The sequence below is a fragment of the Pelophylax lessonae genome (assembly GCF_965119305.1).
Source record: "Pelophylax lessonae genome assembly, chromosome: 2".
Taxonomy (NCBI): Eukaryota; Metazoa; Chordata; class Amphibia; order Anura; family Ranidae; genus Pelophylax; species Pelophylax lessonae.
The window spans coordinates 316,130,218-316,143,080 of NC_138769.1; positions in this window are offsets into that span (position 1 = coordinate 316,130,218).

Genomic DNA, 12,863 nt, shown 5'->3' on the forward strand with positions numbered 1-12,863 from the left:
TTTGGAAAATCTGTGCGCAAATACCGTGTGACAAAAAAATTTGCAACATCCACCATTTTATTCTATAGGGCCTCTGCTTTAAAGAAATATATAATGTTTGGGGGTACAAAGTAATTTTCTAGTAAAAAAATATATATTTTTTCATGTAAACAAAAAGTCACAGAAAAGGCTTGGTTTTCAAGTGGTTAGAAGAGTGGGTGATGTGTGGATAAGATGGAGCATAAAATGCCGGGACAGTTCAAACACCCCCCAAAATGACCCCTTTTTGAAAAGTAGACACCCAAAGCTATTTGCTGAGAAGCATGGTGAGTCCATGGAATATTTTATATTTTGCCACAAGTGTCGGGAAAATTATCATTTCTTTTTTTTGTTGTTTTTACAGAAAGTTGTCACTAAATGATATATTGCTCACACATGCCATGGGTATATGTGAAAAGACACCCCAAAATACATTCTGCTGCTTCTCCTGAGTACAGGGATACCCCATGTGTGAGACTCTTTGGCAGTCTAGCCGCGTACAGGACCCGGAAAACCAATCCACATCTTCAGGTTTTCTAATGGCGTAAATTGCTGATTTTACCCCTGACTACCTGTCACAGTTTCAGAGGACCTGAAATTTCAAGATAGCACAAAACCCCCCCAAATGACCCCATTTTGAAAAGTAGACACTCCAAGCTATTGGATGAGAAGCATGGTGAGTCCATGGAATAGTTATTTTGCCACAATTTTCGGGAAAATTTTTTTTTTTTTTTTTTTTACAAAGTGGTCAGTAAATGATATAATGCTCACACATGCCATGGGTATATGTGAAAAGACACCCCAAAATACATTCTGCTGCTTCTCCTGAGTACAGGGATACCACATGTGTGAGACTTTTTGCCAGTCTAGCTGCGTACAGGACCCGGAAAACCAATCTGCACCTTCTGGCTTTCTAAGGGCGTAAATTGTTGATCTCACTCCTTACTATCTATCGCACTTTTGAAGTCCATAAAAAGCCAAGATGGCACAAAACCGCCCCAAATGACCCCATTTTGAAAATTAGACACTCCAATCTATTTGCTGAGAGGCATGGTGAGTATTTTGCAGCTCTCATTTTTTTGGGAAAATGAAGAAAAAACAGGAAAATGCATTTTTTTCCTCTTTTTTCAATTTCCAAAACTTTGTGACAAAAAGGGAGATCTGCAAAACACTCAACATGCCTCTCTGCAAATAGCTTAGGGTGTCTACATTCCGAAAAGGGGTCATCTTGGGGGGGGGGGGTTGTGCTGTCTTGGCATTTCATGGCCTCTGAAACTGTGATAGGTAGTCAGGAGTGAAATCAACAATTTACGCCCTTGGAAAGTCTGAAAGTGGGGGTTGGATTTCGGGGTCCTGTACTCGGCTAGACTGCAAACAAGTCTCACACATGGGGTATCCCTGTACTCAGGAGAAGCAGCAGAATGTATTTTGGGGTGTCACTTCACATCTACCCATGTCATGTGTGAGCAATATATCATTTACTGACAACTTTGTGTAAAAAAAAAAAAAAAATTTTATATATATATATATATATATATATATATATATATATATATATATTTCCCGGAACTTGTGGCAAAATATAAAATATTCCATGGACTCACCATGCCTCTCAGCAAATAGCTTGGGGTGTCCAAAATGGGGTCATTTGGGGGGGGTTTGTGCCATCTTGCTTGGAATTTTAGGGCCTCCGAAACTGTGACAGGTAGTGCATAGGTGACATGCACAATTTACGCCATTAGAAAACCTGAGAGTGTTGATTGGTTTTTGCGGCCTGTACACAGCTAGGCTCCCAAAAAGTCTCACATGGGGCATCCCCATACTCAGGAGCAGGGGAGGACTGGGAAGGGAGGCAGGGTGGAAATTGCCCCCCGGGCCACTCTGATGCCAGGTAAAAAGGCTGCACTTAGTGCTGGATTAATGTAGGGGCCAGACACTGTATACAGCTGCCGGTCGCCGCTACACAATGTTATATTTGCAGAGCTGCAGCGGAGCAGTATGGGTACGCTCCTGCACCCCGCCAGCACAATACTAACACAGTCACTTTCCTGTCATGCAGAGTGATCTCCGCTCAACAGGAGCTTCCTAGGCCCTGCCTGGCATGATGTCATGTACTTGTGTTAAACCTCCTTTTTTGCTATTAACATTAAATTATGTTACCACATTGCATCATGTTTGTCTTGCTTCATATTAACATTAATATCTATTATAAAACCAGGTCGGCATGGATGGTGAGCTGACTCAATGGTTCAATGGGCCAATTGACTGGACTTGCCCCCCAGGCCTAAGGCTGCCAGCCCTCCCCTGCTCAGGAGAAGCGTCAGAATGTATTTTGGGGTGCCATTCCACATATACCCATGTCATGTGTGAGAAATGTATCTTTTAGTGACAACGTTATGTAAAAAAAAAAAAATTTAATTTTCCCAAAACTTGTGGCAAAATAAAATATTCCATGGATTCACCATGCCTCTCAGCAAACAGCTTGGGGTGTCTACTTTCCAAAATGGGGTCATTTTGGGGGGGGGGGGGGGTTTGTGGTATCTTCACATTTCAGGGCCTCCTAAACCGTTATAGGTAGTGAGAAAATGCAATGAAAAATGTACGCCCTTCGAAATTCTAATGGTGGCGACTTGTTTTCAGGCTCCCGTACACAGCTAGGCTCCCAAAAAGTCTCACATATGTGGTATCCCTGTACTCAGGAGAAGCAGCAGAATATATTTTGGGGTGTAATTACACATATACCCATGGCATGTGTGAGCAATATATCATTTCAATGACCACTTTGTGTAAAAAAAAAAATATATATATTTTTTTTTGTCATTTTTCAAACACCTGTGACAAAAAAATGAAATATTCAATGAGCTCCACATGCCTCTCAGAACATTCCTTAGGATGTCTACTTTCCAAAAAGTGGTAGTTTGGGGGGGGGGGGGGGTTTGTACTGCCCTGCCATTTTAGCACTTCATGAAATAAGATAGGCAGTCAGAAATTAAGGCTGTGTAAATTTCAGTATTTACACCATAGTTTGTAGACGCTATAACTTTTGTGCAAACCAATAAAAATACGCTCATTTAATTTTTTTTGTCAAAGACATATAGCTAAATATATTTTGGCCAAAAAAATGACATAAATTGAGTATAGTGGATATTTTTTAAAAGACAAAGTTAAAAATGTAATTTTTTTGCAAAATTTTCGCTCTTTATTAATATCGCAAAAAATAAAAAACGCAGAGGTGATCAAATACCACCAAAAGAAAGCTCTGTTTGTGGTAAAAAAAAAGGACATAAATTTAGTTTGGGTACCACATTGCATGACCGCACAGTTGTCAGTTAAAATTCACAAAGTGCCAAGTTGTAAAAAGGGGTCTGGTCAGGAAGGGGGTAAAATCTTCCGGGGCTTAAGTGGTTAACTATACACATCAGCTCTGCAGCCTACTGCACTGATCGAGCGAGAATATGACTCCTGTAAACCGCATTGGCCACACATGGATCGAAATTCAGCTGGGCCCTGCTGAACCAGCCACATTTTGATCCATGTATGGCCAGTTTAAGGAAGTTACAAGTCTTTCTGCATACGTGTCATGGTTTAAGGATGGCCATACATGGAACTGTTAAACTGAACAGATTTCCCCATCCACACAAGCAAGGTGTGTTGTGGAAGTTTTATTAATATTTATGTGGACATTTCTTTAGGATGTATTTTTAGTTCAATTGCCATTATGTCTCCCAGTGTCAGTGTACCGGTACCTCGTAACTTTAATCAATATGCGAATATTGCTTTAACTGGCATTGAGGAAAGACCTGTTAGTGGAACTCTTCCATTAGATGGAATTGCACAAAACTTGTAGCCTGATTTATGGCAAGGAGAAATCCATCGCACAAATATATATCCCCCATCGAGAGCGCCAGTATTCACTGCAGAGATTTGTTTGTGATGTGGAATTCTTATAGTTTTACCAGGATTAATGGTTGGCATCTTTCTATTATATTTGATCCATATGACTGACATAAGACTGCTGCTATTGTCTTTTGCAGATATAATAAAGTCCCATTCACTGGAACAATAGCATGATCAGTATCAAATAGGGTTTATATGAACCATATTTGATAGGATCCACTAACAGGATATGATTAGTTCATGCTTGTGAATTAGCATGGCTGGGTGCATGGGAATCTATGTAGCAGCCATGTTTCTTTGTTCACCTGGCAGTTAGTTTCTGCACTCAGTGATGTTCATACATAAACATTGACTCTTCTTTTCTATTGTACTTTGGAATGTATACATGTCTGGGGGCGTGGCCAGCGTGGGACAGTGATGGACGCCTGATCTCCCGCTCCGCAGACAGACGACTCCATCCAGCGCCATCCACAGCGACACAGACAGGATCCGAGCCTGATTGTCACCCCAGTTGACCGCGGCAATCTGCAGCGATGTCCTACAAGCGAAAGGAGAAAGGGCCGAAGAAACTCACCGCTTGCTTCCCCGCGCCTCGGGGAAGCAGCGGGTGCACTACACTGACCTGCCGGAGGACGCTGCCTCGGCTGAACCCCCGCTGTCAGGTACTCTCTCCCCCTTCGCATCTGCTCCCTCCAGCCCTTCCTGCACGAGCCCAGCTAAGTCAAAAATGAGGCTAGACAGCGCTGACAAGGCCCCAACAGCCTGGGAGCTCCAGTAACCCTCTACTGCCCATCTCCCTGGGGACATCTCCATTTGCGGCCTTTCCCACGGTAGGCCAGCCTATCATGGACACAGCTCTCAAGGAAATGATGTATGCCCTCCATACCTCTCTCCAAGCGAACATTGTGACACTTGCTAACAAATTCTCAGCAGAAGTCCACTCCCTAGGGGACAGGGTACACACTGTAGAATACTCCATATCAGAGATTGTGACCGCTGTGAATGATTTGGTAGAGGCACATGAAGAACAAGTGGATGAGCGACACTGGATCAAAGCAAAAATCGCAGATCTGGAGGATCGCTCCAGAAGAAATAACCTTAAAATCCGTGGCATTCCTGAAACTGCTTCCTGCTGAGCTACACAAATTTACCACGGACCTTTTCTTAGATATATTGCCTGGAGCGTCTCCCCTGGAGCTGACGGTTGACCGTATTCACAAGGTCCCAAAGCCCCCTTTTCTCCCTCAGCATGTTCCCCGCGACACATTGCTACGTGTGCACTTCTACCAAACTAAGGAATCCATCTTAACCAAAGCTAGATCCCTGGGCACTCTCCCTGACCCCCTACTCAGCTGTGCAAATCTTCGCGGACCTCTCTAAGCATACCCTAGATATGCGCAGACAACTTTCCACCATTACTAAAGCAGTGCGCAACCACAACCTGCCGTACAAGTGGAAACACCCTAGATCTTAGTGGAGAGGAATGGAGAATCATACACAGTCACCACGCTTGAAAGGGGCATATCCCTGTTAAATTCTTGGGGCATCATGCCTGATCTGGTTCCTCCCCGGGAGCGAAAAAATCCCCGAGCAGAGTTCCCCCTCAATGGCATTCCCTGCCTCAATGCTCCGCAAGGGACACTTGAAGTCTGGATTCGTGCATCCTATTTTTTTTTTATTTTTTTACCTCTTCATCATTGGGTCCTGTTCTTAAACCACCCTGTCGTCTTGAGGCATTTCGCCCGTTTGGCTTCCCCATTTGGAAACGGCTACACCAGCCCATGGTTTCCACCCGATTTTATATTCCCTTGTTGTCTTGATTTGTTTTGTGTTGTCCTCTTTTTCCCCCTTCTGCAGGTGTAACAGATGTTGTGCTCCCAAGCAACGCTATGTCTTCTTCCAGGACCTATTGGAATTTCCTTAAGCTCTCCAGATCCGCCAGCACACTCTACAGCCACCCTGGAGCATGCCTAGACGGTCAACAGCTCGTCACTCATTCTTTAAGTTTCCAAAAGACTGCTTACGGTTCCGTGAGTAACGACTTATCGCACACTCTGACACTCACTTATGACAGTTAAAATCTTATCCCTAAACGCCAATGGCCTCAACCATCTGGCCAAGCGAGCTTCGCTGTGGCGCACTGCCATCAAGCACAAAGCAGATGTAGTTTGTGCCCAAGAGACTCATTTTTTGGATCAGCATGCTCCTACCTGCTCCCATAGAGACTACCCTACAGTATTCACATCCTCCTGTTCCAAGAAGAGGAAGGGTGTCCTATTGGCCGTTCACAAAGATCTGGACTTTGATCTAATGTCGTCAGTAACAGACACCAACGGTAGATACCTCATCATTGTCTGTTCTATTAATGGCTTTACAGTGACTTTAGTTTCTGTTTATGCCCCCAACGTCCATCAAATTCGCTTTCTGAATCGAATTATGAAAAAATTTGTGCAGTTCAAAAGGGTCCCCTAGTGCTATGTGGTGACTTTAACCTACCCCTGGATAGAACCGTGGACATTTCAGCCACCACCAAATGTCATCAATCCCTGCAAGGGTTTATCCATAGAAACTACCTCTACGACATTTGGAGGTGCCACCATCCCTCTGACCGGGAATTCTCCCACCATTCAGTAGTGCATAATACTTATTCAAGTATTGATGTTATTTTATCTGATATGTAGATTCTCCAGAGAGCAGTGGACTCAGAGATAGCCCCAATTACGTGGTCTGACTACGCCCCAGTGAGCGTTGTACTTTCGCTGTCTTCTAAAACATCTTTGCAAAAACCTTGGAGAGCAAATGCTGGAATTCTTAAGATCCCAGAAAATGTAGATTTTCTAAAACACTCCATTTCTGATTTTTTTAAATATAACCAGGGGTCGTATCTGAGTCCGCGACTCTCTGGAATGCCCATAAGGCAGTGATGGCGAACCCATGGCACGCGTGCCACAGTTGGCACGCAGAGCCCTCTCTGTGGGCACGCAAGGATGAAGAGCGCACACCACTGACCGGCTATCCTTTACAAGGTAACAGCTTTGTGGGGGTGCAATAGTGAGCAGAGGAGGGCATGTAGAAGTAAGCAAAGGGGGGAGGCTTTGGGATGCAGAGGTGAGTAGCTGGGTTGGGGTGCATTTACATATACAGCATCCCTTGCTGCTCTTCTGAGAAGCAATCCATGGTGGATCAATTTTTCAGAAGGCAGTTGACAGGTGGCTGGGAGGCGATATAACCTTCCCACCCCCGGTATTAACCCGCTGGCACTTTGAAACAGATAAGTTGGTTTTGTGTTGCAGTTTGGGCACCCAAGCTTGAAAAGGTTCGCCATCACTGCCATAAGGCATTCAGTAGAGGGGTTCTGATCCAACTGCAGCGTAGAACAAAAAAAAAACGCTCGCACATTGTAGACAAACTCACCCGCGACATCACCTCTCCGGAAGCTCAAAACCAAACTAGCCCCTCCACAGACCTCAAAATCAAGCTCTTACCACTTAGGCAGGAACTTAGATCACATCTCCTTGACACGAACGAACGCAATCTCCGAAAAAATTAAGGCCACTTATTATGCCACCAACAACAAGGCAGGCAAATTATTAGCCACCAGACTTAAAGGGCAATGTCTTAAACACAAAATTAAATACATCATTCACCCCTACAAAAACGAGCAGCTCTATGACCCCAGAGACATGGCCAACGCCTTTAGTAGCTACTACGAATCTTTGTACAATCTTAAAGACTCCCAGTCTACGTCGCCTACTCCTGACCACATCAAAAACTTTCTAGACAGCATCTCCCTTCCTACCCTGACTCCCGCACAATCTGCACAACTTAACACCCCCTTCACGGTAGAGGAGGTTTGTGAAGCCATAGAGTCCCTAGAGACTGCGAAATCCCCAGGCCCGGATGGCTTGATTAATGACTATTATAAAGCTCTAAAGGATGTCCTAGCTCCCCACCTGTGCATGTTGTTTAACGATGCCACCACATCCTCTTCATTCCCAATGGAAATGCTTGAGGTCACTATCATCACCCTCCCCAAGCCGAGTAAGAACCAATCACCCCGCAAAATTTCCATCCTATCTCCTTACTAATGCCCATCCTCCCACAGCTTATCCACAAGGACCAATCGGGTTTCACCTTAGGTAGACAATCCGCAGATGCAACCGGATGCCTCATTTACATTATTCACAATGCAAATGCTTCTAGAACGCCTTCTCTGCTCCGGTCACTGGATGCAGATAAGGCATTCGATAGAGTGCACTGGGGGTACCTTCAGGAGGTGCTCCACAGATTTGGTATAAACTAGACATATGCCGGTTTTCGGTAATTCGATATATTGCGGTATTGCATACCCACGGTATTGTTATTGTGTCATTTTTAAAATACCATCTTTATCTGCTCCTGGGTCTGACTTGTGAATTGATACTTTTCAGTGAGCTGGATGACTCATTCACTCACTCAGCAGTTCACTCACTCAATAGAAAACAGCTCTGGTAATATGATCCTAGAGTGAGAGACTTGGCTCCTCCCTGTAACCAATCAGACGGCTCCCACTCAGCACACACCCACATGCTTCCTTCCCGGGCTCAGAGAGACACAGTGCCTTCTACAGGCGTCTGCAAGTACTTTTACCATATACTGTCACTAGATAGATAGATGGAGAGATAAATATACAGACAGAGGGAGAGATAGATATACAGACAGAGGGAGAGATAGATATACAGACAGAGGGAGAGATAGATATACAGACAGATGGAGAGATAGATATACAGACAGAGGGAGAGATAGATATACAGACAGATGGAGAGATAGATATACAGACAGATGGAGAGATTGATATACAGACAGATGGAGAGATTGATATACAGATAGATGGAGAGATAGATATACAGATAGATGGAGAGATAGATGGAGAGATAGAGAGATAGATATACAGATAGATGGAGAGATAGATATACAGATAGATGGAGAGATAGATATACGGAGAGATAGATATACAGATAGATATACAGATTGATGGAGAGATAGATATACAGATAGAGGGAGAGATAGATATACAGATAGAGGGAGAGATAGATATACAGATAGATGGAGAGATAGATATACAGATAGATATACAGATAGATGGCGAGATAGATGGCGAGATAGATATACAGATAGATGGCGAGATAGATATACAGATAGATGGCGAGATAGATATACAGATAGATGGAGAGATAGATATACAGATAGATGGAGAGATAGATGGAGAGATAGATATACAGATAAATGGAGAGATAGATATACAGATAGATGGAGAGATAGATATACAGACAGATAGAGAGATAGATGAGAGATAGATGTAGAGATAGATAGATAGAGATATAGATAGAGATTAGGGATGCACCGAAATGAAACTTTTGGGCCGAAACTGAAAATGCAGGATGCCCTTGGCCGAAAACCGAAACCGAAAATGACTTTTTCCCCCCAAAAAAATTTAAAATGGATAGAAGAGGGGCATACGCCAAAAAACAGGTAGCGACGTACACCTGTCGCTGCCACCCTGTCACAGTATATGTACTGTGACGGGTTGGCAAGAGGTTAATTTAATTACCAATGGTATTTGTATTATGCAGCATGAGAGGGTTATTGCCACTGCTGGTCACTCATCTGCAGCACAAAGGGGTTAATTAACTGCCACTGGTCGGTCACTAATAGATGAGTAACCAGCAGTGACAATACATTAACCCCCTCATGCTTCATAATACAAGAACCATTGGTAAGCTGCCTCAGCTCCCCCCCCCCCCCACTGCCTCAGCATCCCCCTCGGCAGTACACCCTCCCCCCCTCGGGTGTCCTTCATTCAAAATTCCCGCCTCCCGGTGATGTCACTACTACGATCTGTGTTGAATGAAGTGACATACCGGGTGGGTGGGCGGGGCGAGCGGCTGCTATAGATAGAACTATGTGATCCATCCCTGTCAGCTCAGCGCGACTATGTGTGAATGAGAAGTGACCTGACATCGGGCGGGGGGGGGCCGGAGGAGCGGCTGCTAATAACTAACTATGTGAGCTTCACTGTCAGCGGAGATACATGCCTGACAGTGAAGTGAAGCTCACATAGTTATAGTTATTAGCGGCCGCTCCCCCCGCCCGATGTCAGGTCACTTCTCATTCACACAGTCGCGCTGAGCTGACAGGGAAGGATCACATAGTTCTATCTATAGCGGCCGCTCGGCCCGCCCTCCCGCCTGGTATGTCCATTCATGCACAGATCGTAGTAGGGACGTCATCGAGAGGCGGCCGGCCGGCCAGAGGCGGGACTTTTAAAACCTGCGCTGCGCCCTCCTCCTTCCTCACGGCGGCCATTATTTTCGGCAATGTTAACCCATTGTCGGCCGAAATGGGATAGGCTAATTTTCGGCCGAAATTTCGGTGCATCCCTGGATGGAGAGATGGAGATATAGAGATATAGATAGAAATACATACACGGGCATAGCAGCATATATATATATAGATGCACAGGTATAGCAGCCCACATTATATTATTATATAGCCATCAAGCAGTGTCTGGCCTACCTGGTGATGACTGGTCCTGGCGCTCAGCTCCGATCCGATGGCCTGGTCATTAAGGGGGCAAATCCTTGCGGCCCAGAAGTGGTTAAACCTGCAGGAGGAGCCGTGTTTTTATTTGTAAATTACTTTACTATTGCTTTAGGCCTGGTTCACATGTATGTGGGTTGGCGGCCCATATTTGCACAGGGATAGGGATAGCAGCCCATTGATTTGAATGGGGTTGGGCTGCTATGCATGCGTTTTCAGATGAAAAAAGCCGCATGCAGAATTTTAAAAAATGCAGTGGCCGTGAACCCCATCCTGCTTTTGCACCATGCGACTTACTTGCAGTTCCTGCACACGCAAACTGTGTTTTTAAATGCTGGTCCCATGTATTTAAAAACGCAGAAAGCTTGCCAGAGCAGGAACTGCAGGTAAGTCGCATGGTGCAGAAGTAGGATGGATTTTAAGGCCACTGCATTTTTTTAAAATGCTGCATGCACCTTTTTTCTGCGTAAAATGAGGGCATAGCAGCCCATTCAAATCAATGGGCTGCTATGCCTGTGCAAAAGTGGGCCACCAACCCGCATACATGTGAACCGCCAACCCGCATACATGTGAACCAGGCCTAAAGCATGTGAAAAGTAATTTACAAATAAAAACACCGGTCCTCCTGCAGGTTTAATCACTTCTGGGCCGCAAGGATTTAGCCCCTAATGACCAGGCCATCAGATCAGAGCGCCAGGACCAGTCATCACCAGGCAGGCCAGACACTGCTTGATGGCTTATTTTAGGCCTGGTTCTGTACTGACTGACTATATAATAATGTGCAAAAGTGAACCAAAGTCCCTAAATTCAGCAATGAAATTGAAGTGAGGTAGAAATTTAAGTTTAATAATTGAATACCGTGATAATACCGTATACCGTGGCAAAACCCTAATCAATTAATCGCAGCATGGAAATCTGATATCGTCACATGCCTAGTATAAACGGCAGAATGCATGCGTCTATACTAGCGCTCTATTCTCATCCATCAGCCCGAGTACTTGTTGACGCCTCCCTTTCCTCACCTTTCCATATTACTAATGGGACGTGGCAGGGATGCCCACTCTCCCCCCTGGTCTTTAAAGTGGAGTTCCACCCTAATTTAATACTTCCCTCCATCTTCTCGCTCCGGGTCACCTGAAAAAGAAATGGATAATCGCATATTTTTTTTTTTTTTTTTACTTACCTCGTAGCGAAGAAAATATACTTACCTTACTTCCTTCTTCCTCCTTCCTCGGCCGCGGCCCGTCGTCACTTCCTGGCTCTGCTATGATTCCTGGGAGCTGAACGTCATCGCTCCCAGGAATCAATCATTGCGCCTGCACCTGCCCCGACGTCAGTTCCGGGGCGCGCGCGTCATCCCCTTCTAAACAGCTTCTGGGCATGCTGTGGAGGGAGGATGCGCGTGCAGGGCATCGTGGGACCGAAGAAGGCGGAACAAGACGCCGAAGGGGATCTCGCTGGCTTCAAGCTGCCCACATCTGAGATGGCAGCGCTGGACAAAACGTTTTCAAGGTAAGTATTTGTCCTAACAGGTAAGTGCAACCCGGGACAGATCAGAGGCTAGCCATTGTGGAATGCACTAGCCCTGACTGTCCCGGGGGTATTTAAAAAAAAAAAATCCAGGGTGGAACTCCGCTTTAATATGGCCATAGAACCTCTGGCCCAAAAAATCCAAACGGACCCCGGCATCACGGGCATAATTATCGGCTCTCAGGAGAACCGCATCAGCTTGTTCGCTTATGTTATCCTGATGGTATCGAACCCCGTCACCTCACTTCCACAAAGGATATCCTTACAGCGTTCGGAGAAGTTTCACTATACAAGGTAAATGAGGCCAAATCCCATATATTTGATTTAGGTGTAGACGGAAGAACCAGAAACCTTCTCAATCGGTCACTCCCGTACAAATGGGCAGATGCGGGTATTACCTATCTGGGCATTACGCTTACCAAATCCACATCCCTACTTTTTCAAGCTAATTTCTCTCCCTTCAAGAGCCAATTGGCCACGGAACTGCAATCTTTGGCAAAATTTGAACTTGCGTGGTCGAGACGCCTGGCTGCTTTTAAGATGTGCACATTGCCCAAACTTAGGTACCTATTCAGGTCGCTACCTATCCCCGTCCCCAAGTCATTCCTGCGTTCACTACAGACGATGCGGTCTCATTATCTGTGGCAAGACAAAACGGTCTCGGTGTGCTAAAGGGATCTTACTGAAATCCAGGGAAGCTGGAGGTGCCTCCATGCCTGACCTGGAAGATTATTACACAGCCTCCATAATCTCCCAGTTGCGCACTTGGTTCCAGCAAACCTCAGACAGCCTCTGGGGAGCACTGGAAAGAGACCAAACCCCTCAAAAGGACCTCTCAT